Here is a 16,776-nt window from a genome sequence, read left to right as displayed (position 1 = left end):
GAGCAGGCGTGTGACGTCAGTGAGTGAGCGCCGCCCCCACACTGCCTGCTGTTACTGGAGCTGAGTCAGTGTAAGATAGTAAAGAGATGAGCGCTGATTTTAAAGTTAACACACTGACAGCAAAAAAATTAAAATGGCTCGGGACCGGCCGGGCCCCCCCGGGGTCCGGGCCCCTTACTGGGGTATCGGCTTTACCCCCCTGATGGCGGCCCTGGCCGGCCCATAATTCGATCGGCCCACCGGGATTCTCCCGGTACTCCCGATGGCCAGTCCATCGCTGGTGACTGGAATTATTTGGAAAAAGTAGGTGTTCAGATATAAATTCTAATATACACAGACAGAATAATAGTGCTTGCTTCTCTTAATAGACAGCACCGTCCCTCTCTGTTAGGGCTCTTGCACACGACCGTATGTATTTTGTGGTCTGCAAAAAACAGATCCGCAAAAAATATGGATGACATCAGTGTGCATTCCGTATTTTGCGGAACGGAACATCTGGCTCTTCATAGAACAGTACTATCCTTGTCCATAATGCGGACAATAATAGGACATGTTCTACGGAAACGGAATGCACATGGAGTAACTTCCGTTTTTTTTGCGGACCCATTGAAGTGTATAGTTCCGCATACGGTCAGCACAAAAAACAGAACGGAAAGAAAATATGTTTGTGTGCATGAGCCCTAATAGAAACGGTAAGAGGGTAGGAGACACGAGCCGAAAAGGAGCAGCCGCTTCCTATCATCACTCGTAGCCGCTCTCGGCACTTCGCTTACATGTACTGCTGGAAACGCAGCAGAGAAAAGCTAACTTATTACTCGTGTCCCTGACACTCCTACTGTGGATACAATGTTGCTGCAACTCTGCGCTATTAGTAAGTTTCTATTATAAACAGGTTCAATGCGTTTCTCCATCAGAAGACATATCATCAGGAGCCCTGATCATTGACAGTAGATAGAGATGTAACCTGTAATCAAAATACCAGCATCGCGCTTGCCATCTCTATCTCATGGCAGCGCGTCCGGCACTGGGGCGGCTAAAATAAAACCCATATACTAAGAGAGGTGCATATAGGTGGTTCAGACGTGGCATCATTAACAACTCCTTTCACACATGGGTGTTCTTTGTCTTGCCCATTTTAATCGATTGAACAATAAAGACTTTTTTGTTTTCTTTTTAATAGCTTCATTCCCCACTGTGAGTCTATTCAGTATATGTACCCCAAAATAATACAATTAAGAAATGTATCCATCAATACCTCTAGGGAGCACACACATTGTAGTTACTTAAAGACCCTAATTTCAATTTTCATATATGTAGTTACTAATAACATGATATTCCAGAATCCGTTACTATTAGACTGACTTATCCCATATTTAATAAGATTCAGCCCTCAGCACCCAGTCTGCATAAAACTGCAATTTCACTATTCAGTTAAGATGGCCGCCACTGCCCTCTGCCTGAGGCTAATCCCGCCTGCCCTCACTAGCCAGTAACAATAGCCCCCCAAAAATGTCAGTAACCAGAGCCCTCCCCCTAAAGGGTTAATCTCCTGCAGCACAAAGGGGTCCTCTTACCACATGTTGCTTTCATTTATACACTGAGCAGACGGCAGATCTCCCTTCCCTGTTGTGCGCTGCTTCAACTCTGCATCCTCCAGCTCTGCTGAGTGAGGGAGCGTCTGCCAAGCGCAGGGACAGGGAGAAGTGCACACAGCCTAGGCACTGTTATCAGCTGCTGGGGAGGACCTAGCTTTAATCATTTACTTACAGTCCCTGGCTGTCAGTAATGTGACCCTGCACGCTGCGTGCTCCAGACGGACCCCTATTTTAAGCACAGGTAAAAGTAGGCAGTACAGGGAACAAAAATGTGGAATTAAGGGGTAATTAAATACACGGACAAAGTCCTCACTCTGATATGATAATATCTGAGACACTTAACCAATATATTTTGATCCAAACACATCTGAGCCCGCCTACCAAGCGCCAAGGTGGTCTCAGGTCAGGCGGGTCCTACGCTAAACCTACCTAAGCCATTGGGCTTCTATGTTCAGGAGCGCAGACGCCGCACATATGGTGTGCTGCTCCTAGTCACCTCCATGTGCATCAAGCAACCAATGGGAGGAGGAGCAAGCACACCCATATGTACCACCTAATCAAGGCGCTCTATTGGATAGGAAGTGAAAAAGTGCAGAGGAATGCTACTCCCAAGATAAAATAGGTGCGCATTCAAGTATTTGCTTGAGGGAGTGGCACCTTCAAGTGTGAATGTGCACCTATTTTATCTTGGGAGTAGCATTCCTCTGCACTTTTGCCCTTCCTATCCAATAGAGCACCTTAATTAGGTGGTACATATGGGTGTGCTGGCTCCTCCTCCCATTGGTTGCTTGATGCACATGGAGGTGACTAGGAGCAGCACACCATATGTGCGGCGTCTGCGCTCCTGAACATAGAAGCCCAATGGCTTAGGTAGGTTTAGCGTAGGACCCGCCTGACCTGAGACCACCTTGGCGCTTGGTAGGCGGGCTCAGATGTGTTTTGATCAAAATATATTGGCTAAGTGTCTCAGATATTATCATATCAGAGTGAGGACTTTGTCCATATATAATGCTTGCATCTACTTTACTAAGTGCATTATTATCTTATTTCTGTGATTTTCTTCAATAATATGGCCAGGGACATCCGCACATTTGTATATCATACCGTGCAGGATGTTTTTATCTTAGTTTTTTCTGTGATTTTTTTTTTGTAATTAAATACACAGTGAAAAGTTGAAATAGGACCACCAAGGTGATATTAATCACCACAATCCAATACTCAAAAAAAAAAAAAATATATATATATATATATATATATATATATACGACAGTTATCCTTTAAAGGGGTTGTCTCATCATGGACAATGGGGGCATTTCGCTAGGATATGCTCCCATTGTCTTATAGGTGCGGGTCCAACCGCTGGGACCCGCACCTATATCGAGAATGGAGCCCCACACAGTGCTCGGCTATTTTCACCGTCCCCATAGAAAATGAATGAAGGGTGGCTGCGCATGTACAGTGCGCCCTCCTTCACTTGCAGGGCTCCGTTCTCGATATAAGCACCTAAATCGAGAACGGCCACCACCTTGCAGGGCTCCATTCTCAATATAGGTGTGAGTCCCAGTGGTGGGACTGTTTGACTTTTTCATAAGTATATAATATTTATATCGAAATATCCTAATTATAGTGGATTTGATTAGACTCATAATAGGCCATATTGTTATATGGTATGTATTTTAAAGATGGCTGAGAGAAGTTCATGGAAAGGACACTGTTCATAAGATTTCTTCTCATGAATGTACCAGTCTGAGAAGAGGCATTCTTGTCTCCTTATGGATTTATGACTTAGATAAGGATATTCTCTGGATGCAGCTGGTACTAATTACCTCTACAGTTTGGTATCTATTAATGAAGCAGAAAATCTGTAATATCTATATACACGTATAATCAACCTTAGTTTTGTATAAGAAAATCAATAGGACCTATGTATTGTTTTTTATTGAATATTATGAAGGACGTTTATATATCTGTTATCATACTGTATATATATTTCAAAATAACATAACAAAAACAAATACAGGTGCACTCTGCGGTCTTACTAACCCTCGTACTGGTGTAAAATTGAGAATTAGCCAACATATCCTGCTTGGAGGACATGTCTGAGCCCGAGCACCGCGCCAAGCTTTCTCAAGTAGCTCGGGAACCTAACGCTAAACCTACCTGGGCCGTATGGGCAATACCAGGAGCCAGTGGGCTATTACAGGTGCGCAAGGTCCGACTCAAAGCAATCTCCCAGTATCCTCCAGCATGTGACCATGCATACAATGGGAGGAGGCAGAGAGCTCTGAGCCCCACCCAAGACTGGCTGATATAGCCCGGGCCTCACATGTGCACCAGAATGCTGCCTGTGGATGGAAATGAAGGCACATTCAGACTAGGAGTTTCTACACCTCCAAAAATTCAAAATACAAACTACAAATTGGCATGGTATTAAAAAGCAGGAAGTGCTCAACTCCATATGCAGTGGTGCATCTATACCGGGGGGGGGGGGGGGGGGGGTCGGGCAGATCCTGCACTTGTGGCCCGTTGCTAATGGCAATCCCCAGCAAAAATGCATACAATGGAGGATGCCTGCAGCGGACCACAAGTACCACAATGGACATCCTACACAGGATAGCAATTGTGTGGATGTGATAAACAGTCAAAATAACATAACAAAAACAAATACAGATGCACTCTGCGGTCTTACTAACCCTCGTACTGGTGTAAAATTGAGAATTAGCCAACATATCCTGCTTGGAGGACATGTCTGAGCCCGAGCCCGAGCACCGCGCCAAGGTTTCTCAAGTAGCTCGGGAACCTAACGCTAAACCTACCTGGGCCGTATGGGCAGGCACCTTGGCTGAATGCGAGGGGGGGGGGTCCTGTGACCCCCCCCCCCCCTGTGTCGGCGATCGCCGTAAACCGCAGGTCAATTCAGACCTGCGGTTTGCGGCTTTTCATGTTGTGGGCGGCGGCGGTGCCGTCGGGTCCCCATGGGGCTGTAGGGGGGACCCAATGGCATGGAAGGCAGTGCGATGCCTTCCTGAGACGTGCCTGTGAGATCTAGCCCCCTGGATCTCACAGGCCGGAAGCTGTATGAGTAATACACACAGTATTACTCTCACAGACAATGCATTCCAATACAGAAGTATTAGAATGCATTGTAAATGATTAGTCCCCCAAAAGTTGAAGTCCCAAAGTGGGACAAAAAATAAAGTGAAAAAAAAAAGTTGAAAAAATAAAGTTTTCCCCCCAAAAAATTTAAAGTTTCAAGTAAAAATAAACAAAAACGTCATTTTCCCCAAATAAAGTTAAAACAAATTGGTAAAAAATAGGGGGGGGGGGGGGGGGGAGTTGACATTTTAGGTATCGCTGCGTGCGTATCGACTGGCTCTATAAACATATCACATGACCTAACCCCTCAGATAAACACCGTAAAAAAAAAATAAAAAACTGTGCTACATAAACCATTTTTTTGTCACCTTACACCACAAAAAGTACAACAGCAAGCGATCAAAAAGGCGTATGCCCACCAAAATAGTACCAATCTAACCGTCATCTCATCCCGCAAAAAATGAGACCCTACCTAAGATATTTGCCTAAAAACTGAAAAAACTATGGCTCTCAGAATATGGAGATACTAAATTGTATGATTTTTTTTTTTTTTTCAAAAATGATATTATTGTGTAAAACTTACATAAATTAAAAAAAGTATACATATTAGGTATCACCGCGTCCGCATCGACCGGATCTATAAAAATATCAAATGATCTAACCTGTCAGATGAATGTTGTAAATAACAAAAACAAAAAACGGTGCCAAAACAGCTATTTCTTGTTACCTTGCCTCACAAAAAGTGTAATATAGAGCAACCAAAAATCATATGTACCCTAAAGTAGTACCAACAAAACTTCCACCCTATCCCGTAGTTTCTAAAATGGTGTCACTTTTTTGGAGTTTCTACTCTAGGGGTGCATCGGGGGGGTTCAAATGGGACATGGTGTCAAAAAAAAAAACAGTCCAGCAAAATCTGCCTTCCGAAAACCGTATGGCATTCCTTTCCTTCTGCGCCCTGCCGTGTGCCTCTACAGCAGTTTACGACCACATATGGGGTGTTTCTGTAAACTACAGAATCAGGGCCATAAATATTGAGTTTTGTTTGGCTGTTAACCCTTGCTTTGTAACTGGAAAAAAAATATTAAAATGGAAAATCTGCCAAAAAAGTGAAATTTTAAAATTGTATCTCTATTTTCCATGAATTCTTGTGGAACACCTAAAGGGTTAACGACGTTTGTAAAATCAGTTTTGAATACCTTGAGGGGTGTAGTTTCTTAGATGGGGTCATTTTTGGGTGGTTTTTATTATGTAAGCCTCACAAAGTGACTTCAGACCTGAACTGGTCCTTAAAATGTTGGTTTTTGAAAATTTATGAGAAATTTCAAGATTTACTTCTAAACTTCTAAGCCTTGTAACATCCCCAAAAATAAAATGTCATTCCCAAAATGATCCTAACATGAAGTAAACATATGGGAAATGTAAAGTAATAACTATTTTTGTAGGTATTAATATGTATTATAGAAGTAGAGAAATTGAAACTTTGAAATTTTTTGACTACATTTTACCAGTGTCATGAAGTACAATATGTGCCGAAATCTCAGAATGGCCTGAATAAGTCAAAGCGTTTTAAAGTTATCACCAAATAAAGTGACACTAGTCATATTTGCAAAAAATGGCCTGATCCTGAAGGTGAATATGAGCCCGGTCCTTAAGGAGTTAATACAGCATACTTAGTAGAAGGTCAATTAAGAGTTAAAAGATTTTAAAAAAATTAACTCACCTCCAATTGATCGCGTAGCTGCCGGTCTCCTGTTTATTCTTCAGGACCTGTCAAAGGACCTGTGGTGACGTCACTGAGCTCATCACATGACACATCACATGATCCATCACCATGGTGATGGACCATGTGATGAGCTCAGTGATGTCACCACAGGTCCTTTGACAGGTCCTGAAGAAAGAACAGGAAACCGGCAGCTACGTGATCTATTGGAGGAGGGGAGTTAATTTTATTTTAATTTTTTAACCCTCAATTGACCTTCTACTAAGCATTCTGCATTAAAGAATGCTATTATTTTCCCTTATAACCATGTTATAAGGGAAAATAATAAAATCTACAGAATACTGAAACGCTTTGCACTCGCGGGGAAAAATTGCACATGTTCCCGCAACGCAACCGCATCTTTTCCCGCAACGCCCATGTGAACCCAGCCTAAGGGGCTAAGTGATTATATCATCACGCACTGGACTCAACACGCCCACTTGTGTGGTCCCCCGGCAAAGCGAAATGAAACGTAATGCGTGATGTACGTCTGTGATTTAAACCTCACTGGCAGTTGGCGGGGAAATCAAGAGATCTTCCCACTTCGTCTGAGTCTTTGTCTAGGTATGGGAACATGGCCGAGGTGACGTCACGTCATGAGGAGAAAGAAATAAGAGACAGCCTTTACTGAAGTGCCATTATGGGGCACTTGCATACCTCCCAACCATCCCAGATCTGACAGGACAGTCCCGGATTGCAGTGGCTCTCCCATGGTCCCGGTACGGGGAGGTATGTCCAACTTTCAGGCAGCTGTCTCTGTCTTTGCTTCCTATAGAAGCAGTTGCCTGTAATGATGAAGCTGAGAGCAGTCAGTTCCCTGCTTCATCATTCCTCCCCCATGGCGGTGCTCCACACTGCAGAACTGTGCGGGTGGCGGGCCAGCAGTCAGCCTCGGCTCCTCCACAGACCAAAGCAGTAGATGTATCCTGCTGCTGCTGCTAGGAACAAGGTGAGTATGTGGATTTTTTTTTTTAACCACAATGCTGGGCATAATTCTGTGAGGGGGCACAGCTGGGCATAATTCTGTAAGGGTTCACAGCTGGACATAATTCTGTGAGGGGGCACAGCTGGACATAATTCTGTGAGGGTTCACAGCTGGGCATAATTCTGTAAGGGTTCACAGCTGGACATAATTCTGTGAGGGGGCACAGCTGGACATAATTCTGTGAGGGGGCACAATGCTGGGCATAATCCTTTGAAGGGGGCACAATGCTGGGCATAATTCTGTAAAGGGGGCACAGATGGGTATATATAACTACTGTGAAGGGGCACATATCTGTCATAACTTCTGTGAGGGTGTACATATATGTCATAACTAGTGTGAGGGGCACATATATGTCATAACTAGTGTGAGGGGGCACATATGTCATAACTAGTGTGAGGGGGCACATATCTGGACATAACTTTTGAAGGGGGCACAATGTAAGCATACATACTGTGTGGTGGCATAAAGGAGGAATATTTACTATGTGGGGGCATTTAGGGGACTGGCTGGGATGTTTAGTTTGGTTATGTTTTGCGCGGACTTAGAGGCGTGGCCTAGTGCGGGGAAAATTTGCCACGGCACGCTGCACACGCCGCACATGGTGTCCTTCTTCCTTCTTTTCAAAAGTTTGGAGGTATGCACTTGTTACCATGGAAATAGTTGTAGTGCTGTGAAAAGGGTAACTGTAGTAAATATAATGAGCCTAAAGTTAATAGTATACAGAGGAGGACACCGCCGAGCACTGACTGACCTCCTCATGTGAAACTGCGCTTATGCTTGTCTGCAGAAGCGTTTTTTCACCTCAGGCGTGTGTAGGGTTGCCACCTTTTCTTCAAGCCCGAACAGAAGGGAGGAAGGGCCCCCTTCCAGGCCCCACCCATGTCCCGCCTCCAGCCACGCCCATGTCCCACCTCCACCCCTGGTCGCTGTCGCACCGCGATCGTTACGCCCCTGATCCCGTCACTACAGAAATACAGCGCCCCACACCTCTTACATCCAGTGACGTCTCCTTTGATGTAGATGTTCTCTTTCCTCATCTCCTTTCAGACCTTCAGACCAGACTACCATTTTGTCACCATTTTTCGTCTCTGCAGTTTGACAACAACAAAAAAGAAAATCTTAGTTTACTACTTTTCCATCATCCTCCAATCTTCTGGACAAATCATCCTACTACCCCCAATACTGTGCCGCTGTGCTCCCCAATACTATACTGCAGAAACAGATAAATCCCCTGATAATACTAGTACAATGCAGAGCCCCCACATAAAATACCCCTTCTTTGTGGCCTCAGTAGAAAGCCCCCAAATAATGTGCCAGTAAGAAGTGCCCCCCATGTGTCAGTAAGAAGTGCCTCTTTTCTCCCACCCAATATGTGCCAGTATAAGGTGCCTCCCCCCCCTTCCCTTATATGTGCCAGTATCAAGTGCCTCATTTCTCCTCCTCCTCCCCAATATGTGCCAGTATAAGGTGCCTCTTTCCACCCCTTCCCCATATGTGCCAATTTCAGGCACAAGGCCCGCAGCCTATCAGAGAGAGAGGGGAGGGACACGCCTCTCCCTCCCCTGCCACAGCACAGCCCTCTGTATCGCTGTCCTGAGGACGGCGATACAGATGACTATGGAGATGAGCGCTTCCACAATGGAAGCGCTCATCTCCCTGTGCCCAGCTACCGCCGCCATCATTCACAGCTGATCCTGTGCCCGGGTCTGAGAAAAGCTTGTACCCGGGCACAGGATTGCAAACCCGGACTGTCCGGGTCATTCCCGTACGGGTGGCAACCCTAGGCGTGTGCTCAGGATGCCATCTCGTTACACACGCTTTCCTGCAGCTCCATTCTACTTTTGTGTCACCTCATGATTTTCCAGTGTCATATATATATATAGGCATACTTGCCAACTTTTGGTGGTTGGCTTCTGGAAGAGTTATAAACATGTACACTGGGGGTATTCTGAACTGTGTCCGAGAATCGCTCTATAATATGTTATTGCAGCTCTGTACAACCTCTGAGTTATGCCACATTCACACGATCATGTATTTTGTGGTACGCAAAATGCGGATGACGTCTGTGTTGTTTTTTTTTTTTTTTGTGTTCCCATTAACATAAGTGGGTCCATGATCTGCGTTTTGCAGCCCAGTATAGGACATATTCTATCTTTTTGCGGAATGGACATACAGAAAGCACGTGGATCATCCTTGTGCTTTGCACATCTGCATGTCCTTAGATAGAACATGTCCTATACAATGCTACAAAATGCGGACCACGGACCCGTTGATGTCAATGGATATGCAAAAAAAGGATGCAACGCGGACTGCAAAATAACATACGGCTATGTACATGACGCTTATATAGAGGTCAAATACGGCACCTATAGAACTCTGTGGGTTCTGACTGTAAGGGTCCATGCACACGGCTGTAGCCATTTTTGCAGTCCGCAAAAAACGTATGACAGCCATATACATTCCACATTTTGTGAAACTGAATATCTTGCCATCTACAGAACAGTCCTATGCTTGTCTGTACAACGGACAAGAATAGGACATGTTCTATTTTTTTTGTGGGGCCACTGAACAGACATACGGATGCAGCAGAACATGGCGTGCTGTCCGCATCTTTTGTCGCCCCATTGAAATGAGACCTGTGGATTGGATGTGGACAAAAAACACAGTTGTGTGCATCAGCCCTATGTCTCTAATTTCATACCAAGAATAGAGCAGTTTTCAGTCTCCATTTTCTTATTAAAGGAAAGAAAATCTGCGTACTGTGTTAGGCCAGGTTCACATCTTCGATGAACATTTCTGGCAGAGAACAGCTTGCCGGAGTTTACCGAATCTAGCATTACCGGATTAGACCTCATGCACACGACCGTTGTTTTGGTCCTCTCACTTCAATGAGCCCGGAAAAGATGCGGACAGCACTCCGTGTGCTGTCCGCATCCGTTGCACCGTTCTGTGGCCCCGCAAAAAAAATATAGCATGTCCTATTCTTGTCTGTTTTGCGGACAAGGATAGGCATGTCTACAATGGGCCATTTTTTTCCGGATCCGCGCTTTGCGGACCGCAAAAAACAGCACGATCGTGTGCATGTAGCCTAATACAGATCACTGCCAGATACCTATTGACTATAATGTGATCCGTCCTCTTTCTAGCATACAGTAAATACCAGGTTTCAGGCAGACAAAAATCTGTCAGACAGCCGGCATTTGTGCCGGATCATCTTGCTGCAGGTGACAATGCGGCATCAGGCTAAGGCAGGGTTCACATCGGCATTATTGAATTCTGTTATAGGAATATATAACGGAATATAAAGGAATTCTAGGACGGAATGCAAAACGGAAGCTTTTAAGAGGCATTCCATTTTGCTCCATCCTAATACATGTCTATGGGGGCACATAATGGTTCCATTTGTTTCCGTTATACATGACAGAAAAAATAGTGCTGGAACCGTACTGTCCGCGAAACAGCGGCAGTTAACAGTAAAACCACATGCACGGCCACTACAAAGTGTACAAACTCCATGTGCTGTCCGCATCTTTTGCGGCCCTATTGAAGTGAATGGGTCCGCATGCGGCTCGGATGCGAACCAAAACAACGGCTGTGTGCATGAGGCCTTAGAAACGTGAAAGTAGCTAAAAATGTCAAAAAGACACAAAAAAATAAAACTGAACAAGGGAAAGTATTAAAAAGAAGTGATACAGATTACAGTTCTGCATGTGGAATGTAAAAATAACCATCACTAGTATATAATAAACAAGATCATTCAGCGTTTGCAAGTAGATAAGGAGCAATTGTCAGCTCCATCACCATGGAGACAACCAATCACTTGAAGTGATTCACGTGGGGGAATGCAGCTCTGTATGTCATGCATGGGGAGGCAGGCCGATTGAGAACATTGTTGAAGTTTGCAATTAGAGAACGTCCAACGCGGGATGTAAAATACAGAGGAAATGTGTCAATTAGGGCTCATGCACGCGAACATGTGCGGCCCGTGCCCGTATTGCCGCCCCCCATTCACTTGAATGGGTCCACAATCTGCAAGATGCAGAGAGGAAGTCCACGGAAGCACTACAGAGCATATTCTATTTTTTGCGGTGCTGACTGAGTCTTGCGGATCGCGGACCCATTCAAGCAGGGGTGTAGCTATAGGGAGTGCAGATGTAGCAGTAAGTGCATGCAGGTCAAGGTACACCTCTGACTAGAGGGAAGGGGTTAGATCAAGAATTTAGCATATGGGGGCTGCGAGTTCAATTTTTGCCTCAAGCAGCAAGGTTATGTGCTTCCCTGGCCACAAAGCATTGAGGGAAGGAGGGCCCAAGCTGAACTCTTGCACCAGGGCCCATGAGCCATTAGCTACGCCCCTGCATTCAAGTGAATGGGTCTGCAATTAATGAAGCAGAAAATCTGTAATATCTATATACACGTATAATCAACCTTAGTTTTGTATAAGAAAATCAATAGGACCTATGTATTGTTTTTTATTGAATATTATGAAGGACATTTATATATCTGTTATCATACTGTATATATATTTCAAAATAACATAACAAAAACAAATACAGGTGCACTCTGCGGTCTTACTAACCCTCGTACTGGTGTAAAATTTAGAATTAGCCAACATATCCTGCTTGGAGGACATGTCTGAGCCCGAGCACCGCGCCAAGCTTTCTCAAGTAGCTCGGGAACCTAACGCTAAACCTACCTGGGCCGTATGGGCAATACCAGGAGCCAGTGGGCTATTACAGGTGCGCAAGGTCCGACTCAAAGCAATCTCTCAGTAACCTCCAGCATGTGACCATGCATACAATGGGAGGAGGCAGAGAGCTCTGAGCCCCACCCAAGACTGGCTGATATAGCCCGGGCCTCACATGTGCACCAGAATGCTGCCTGTGGATGGAAATGAAGGCACATTCAGACTAGGAGTTTCTACACCTCCAAAAATTCAAAATACAAACTACAAATTGGCGTGGTATTAAAAAGCAGGAAGTGCTCAACTCCATATGCAGTGGTGCATCTATACCGGGGGGGGGGGGGGGGTCGGGCAGATCCTGCACTTGTGGCCCGTTGCTAATGGCAATCCCCAGCAAAAATGCATACAATGGAGGATGCCTGCAGCGGACCACAAGTACCACAATGGACATCCTACACAGGATAGCAATTGTGTGGATGTGATAAACAGTCAAAATAACATAACAAAAACAAATACAGGTGCACTCTGCGGTCTTGCTAACCCTCGTACTGGTGTAAAATTGAGAATTAGCCAACATATCCTGCTTGGAGGACATGTCTGAGCCCGAGCCCGAGCACCGCGCCAAGGTTTCTCAAGTAGCTCGGGAACCTAACGCTAAACCTACCTGGGCCCGGTGCCTGTGCATCTGGGAACCGCTTTTTGCAGTCCGCAGCATGGGCACGGGGAGCACATGTTTGTGTGCATGAGCTCTGTGACAAGAAAATGCATGAATGGCTGTGGATTTCACCCTCTCTATTTCAAAAGGTGAAATCTGAGTTGGAGAGCTGCAACGTTAATTGACATGCTGCAGATTTCAAATCCACACCACAGATCAATTTACACTGTGGATTTTTTATGCAGCTTTTGGCTTATTGCACACGACAGTATATTTTCACGGTCCGCAAAACGGGGTCCCGTTTTTCCGTGATCCGTGACCGTTTTTTCGTCCGTGGGTCTTCCTTGATTTTTGGAGGATCCACGGACATGAAAAAAAAGTCGTTTTGGTGTCCGCCTGGCCGTGCGGAGCCAAACGGATCCGTCCTGAATTACAATGCAAGTCAATGGGGACGGATCCGTTTGATGTTGACACAATATGGTGCCATTTCAAACGGATCCGTTCCCATTGACTTTCAATGTAAAGTCTGGAGTCCCTTTTATACCATCTGATCGGAGTTTTCTCCAATCCGATGGTATATTTTAACTTGAAGCGTCCCCATCACCATGGGAACGCCTCTATGTTAGAATATACTGTCGGATATGAGTTAGATCGTGAAACCTCATTTCCGACAGTATATTCTAACACAGAGGCGTTCCCATGGTGATGGGGACGCTTCTAGTTAGAATATACTACAAACTGTTTACATGACTGCCCCCTGCTGCCTAGCAGTATCCGATCTCTTACAGGGGGCCGTGATCAGCACAATTAACCCCTCAGGTGCCGCACCTGAAGGGGTTAATTGTACTATCATATACCCCTGTAAGAGATCAGGGCTGCCAGGCAGCAGGGGGCAGACCCCCCCCCCCTCCCCAGTTTGAATATCATTGGTGGCCAGTGCGGCCCCCTCCCTTCCTCCCTCTATTGTAATAATTCGTTGGTGGCACAGTGTGCGCCACCCCGCCCCCCCCCCCTTCCTCCCTCTATTGTAATAAATCGTTGGTGGCACAGTGTGCGCCCCCCATCGGCCCCCCCTCCCTCTATAGCATTAACAACATTGGTGGCCAGTGTGCGGCCTCCCATCTCCCCCCCCCCCCCCCCCCCCATCATTGGTGGCAGCGGAGTTCTAACAATAGTACAATAGTAAAAGATTAATACTTACCTGGGAGCTGCGATGTGCGTGTCCGGCCGGGAGCTCCTCCTACTGGTAAGTGACAGTTCATTTAGCAATGCGCCGCACAGACCCTGTCACTTACCAGTAGGTGGAGCTCCCGGCCGGACACGAACATCGCAGCAGCAGCCAGCAGCAGGTAAGTATGAATCTTCTACTATTTTACTATTGTTAAGTAACCATGGCAACAGTCCTGGTTGCCATGGTTACCGATCGGAGCCCCAGCGATTAAACTGGGACTCCGATCGGAACTCCGCTGCCACCAATGATGGGGGGGGGGGGGGGAGATGGGAGGCCGCACACTGGCCACCAATGTTGTTAATGCTATAGAGGGAGGGGGGGCCGATGGGGGGCGCACACTGTGCCACCAACGATTTATTACAATAGAGGGAGAGAGGGGGGGGGGGGCGCACACTGTGCCACCAACGAATTATTACAATAGAGGGAGGGGGGGGGGCGCACACTGTGCCACCAACGAATAATTACAATAGAGGGGGGGGGCCGCACTGGCCACCAATGATATTCAAACTGGGGAGGGGGGGAGGGTCTGCCCCCTGCTGCCTGGCAGCCCTGATCTCTTACAGGGGATATGAGAGTACAATTAACCCATTCAGGTGCCGCACCTGAAGGGGTTAATTGTGCTGATCACGGCCCCCTGTAAGAGATAGGGTGCTGCCAGGCAGCAGGGGGCAGTCTTGTACACAGTTTGTAGTGTATTTTAACTAGAAGCGTCCCCATCACCATGGGAACGCTTCTGTGTTAGAATATACTGTCGGTTCTGAGTTTTCACGAAGTGAAAACTCAGCTATGAAAAAGCTTTTATGCAGACGGATCTTCGGATCCGTCTGTATAAAAACTAACCTACGGCCACGGATCACGGACACGGATGCCAATCTTGTGTGCATCCGTGTTCTTTCACGGACCCATTGACTTGAATGGGTCCGTGAACCGTTGGCCGTGAAAAAAATAGGACAGGTCATATTTTTTTCACGGCCAGGAAACACGGATCTCGGATGCGGCTGCAAAACGGTGCATTTTCCGTTTTTTCCACGGACCCATTGAAAGTCATGGGGTCCGCGAAAAAAAACGGAAAACGGCACAACGGCCACGGGTGCACACAACGGTCGTGTGAAAGAGGCCTTTGGATGAGAATTCCTAACCCTTAGGCCTCATGCACACGAACGTTTTTTTTCACGGTCCGCAAAAACAGGGTCCGTAGGTCCGTGATCCGTGACCGTTTTTTCGTCCGTGGGTCTTCCTTGATTTTTGGCGGATCCACGGACATGAAAAAAAAGTCATTTTGGTGTCCGCCTGGCCGTGCGGAGCCAAACGGATCCGTCCTGAATTACAATGCAAGTCAATGGGGACGGATCCGTTTGACGTTGACACAATATGGTGCCATTTCAAACGGATCCGTCCCCATTGACTTTCAATGTAAAGTCCGGAGTCCCTTTTATACCATCAGATCGGAGTTTTCTCCAATCCGATGGTATATTTTAACTTGAAGCGTCCCCATCACCATGGGAATGCCTCTATGTTAGAATATACTGTCGGATATGAGTTAGATCGTGAAACCTCATTTCCGACAGTATATTCTAACACAGAGGCGTTCCCATGGTGATGGGGACGCTTCTAGTTAGAATATACTACAAACTGTGTACATGACTGCCATCCGATCTCTTACAGGGGGCCGTGATCAGCACAATTAACCCCTCAGGTGCTGCACCTGAAGGGGTTAATTGTACTATCATATCCCCCTGTAAGAGATCAGGGCTGCCAGGCAGCAGGGGGCAGACCCCCCCCCCCTCCCCAGTTTGAATATCATTGGTGGCCAGTGCGGCCCCCCCCCCCTTCCTCCATTGTAATAAATCGTTGGTGGCACAGTGTGCGCCCCCCCTTCCTCCCTCTATTGTAATAATTCGTTGGTGGCACAGTGTGCCCCCCCCCCCGCCTCCCCCCCCCTTCCTCCCTCTATTGTAATAATTCGTTGGTGGCACAGTGTGCGCCCCCCCCCCCCCCCTTCCTCCCTCTATTGTAATAAATTGTTGGTGGCAATCATTGGCCCCCCTCCCTCTATAGCATTAACAACATTGGTGGCCAGTGTGCGGCCTCCCATCTTGCGCCCCCCCCCCCCCCCCCGATCATTGGTGGCAGCGGGTTACTAGCAATAGTACAAGATTCATACTTACCTGGGAGCTGTCATGTTCGTGTCCGGCCGGGAGCTCCTCCTACTGGTAAGTGACGGTTCATTTAGCAATGCGCCGCACAGACCTGAGGCTGTCACTTACCAGTAGGTGGAGCTCCCGGCCGGACACGAACATCGCAGCAGCAGGTAAGTATTAATCTTCTACTATTGTACTATTGCTAAGTAACCATGGCAACGAGGACTGTAGTAGCGTCCTGGTTGCCATGGTTACCGATCGGAGCCCCAGCGATTAAACTGGGACTCCGATCGGAACTCCGCTGCCACCAATGATGATGGGGGGGAGGGGGGGGGAGATGGGAGGCTGCCCACTGGCCACCAACGTTGTTAATGCTATAGAGGGGGGGGGGGCAATGGGGGGCGCACACTGTGCCACCAACGATTTATTACAATAGAGGGAGGAAGGGGGGGGGGGGCGCACACTGTGCCACCAACGAATTATTACAATAGAGGGAGGGGGGGGGGGCCGCACTGGCCACCAATGATATTCAAACTGGGGGGGGGGGGGGGGGGTCTGCCCCCTGCTGCCTGGCAGCCCTGATCTCTTACAGGGGGATATGATAGTACAATTAACCCTTTCAGGTGC

Source organism: Bufo bufo, chromosome 10, assembly GCF_905171765.1.
Source record: "Bufo bufo chromosome 10, aBufBuf1.1, whole genome shotgun sequence".
Lineage (NCBI taxonomy): Eukaryota > Metazoa > Chordata > Amphibia > Anura > Bufonidae > Bufo > Bufo bufo.
The sequence above is the reverse complement of the archived record's forward strand: the minus strand, read 5'-3'. Positions refer to the sequence as shown.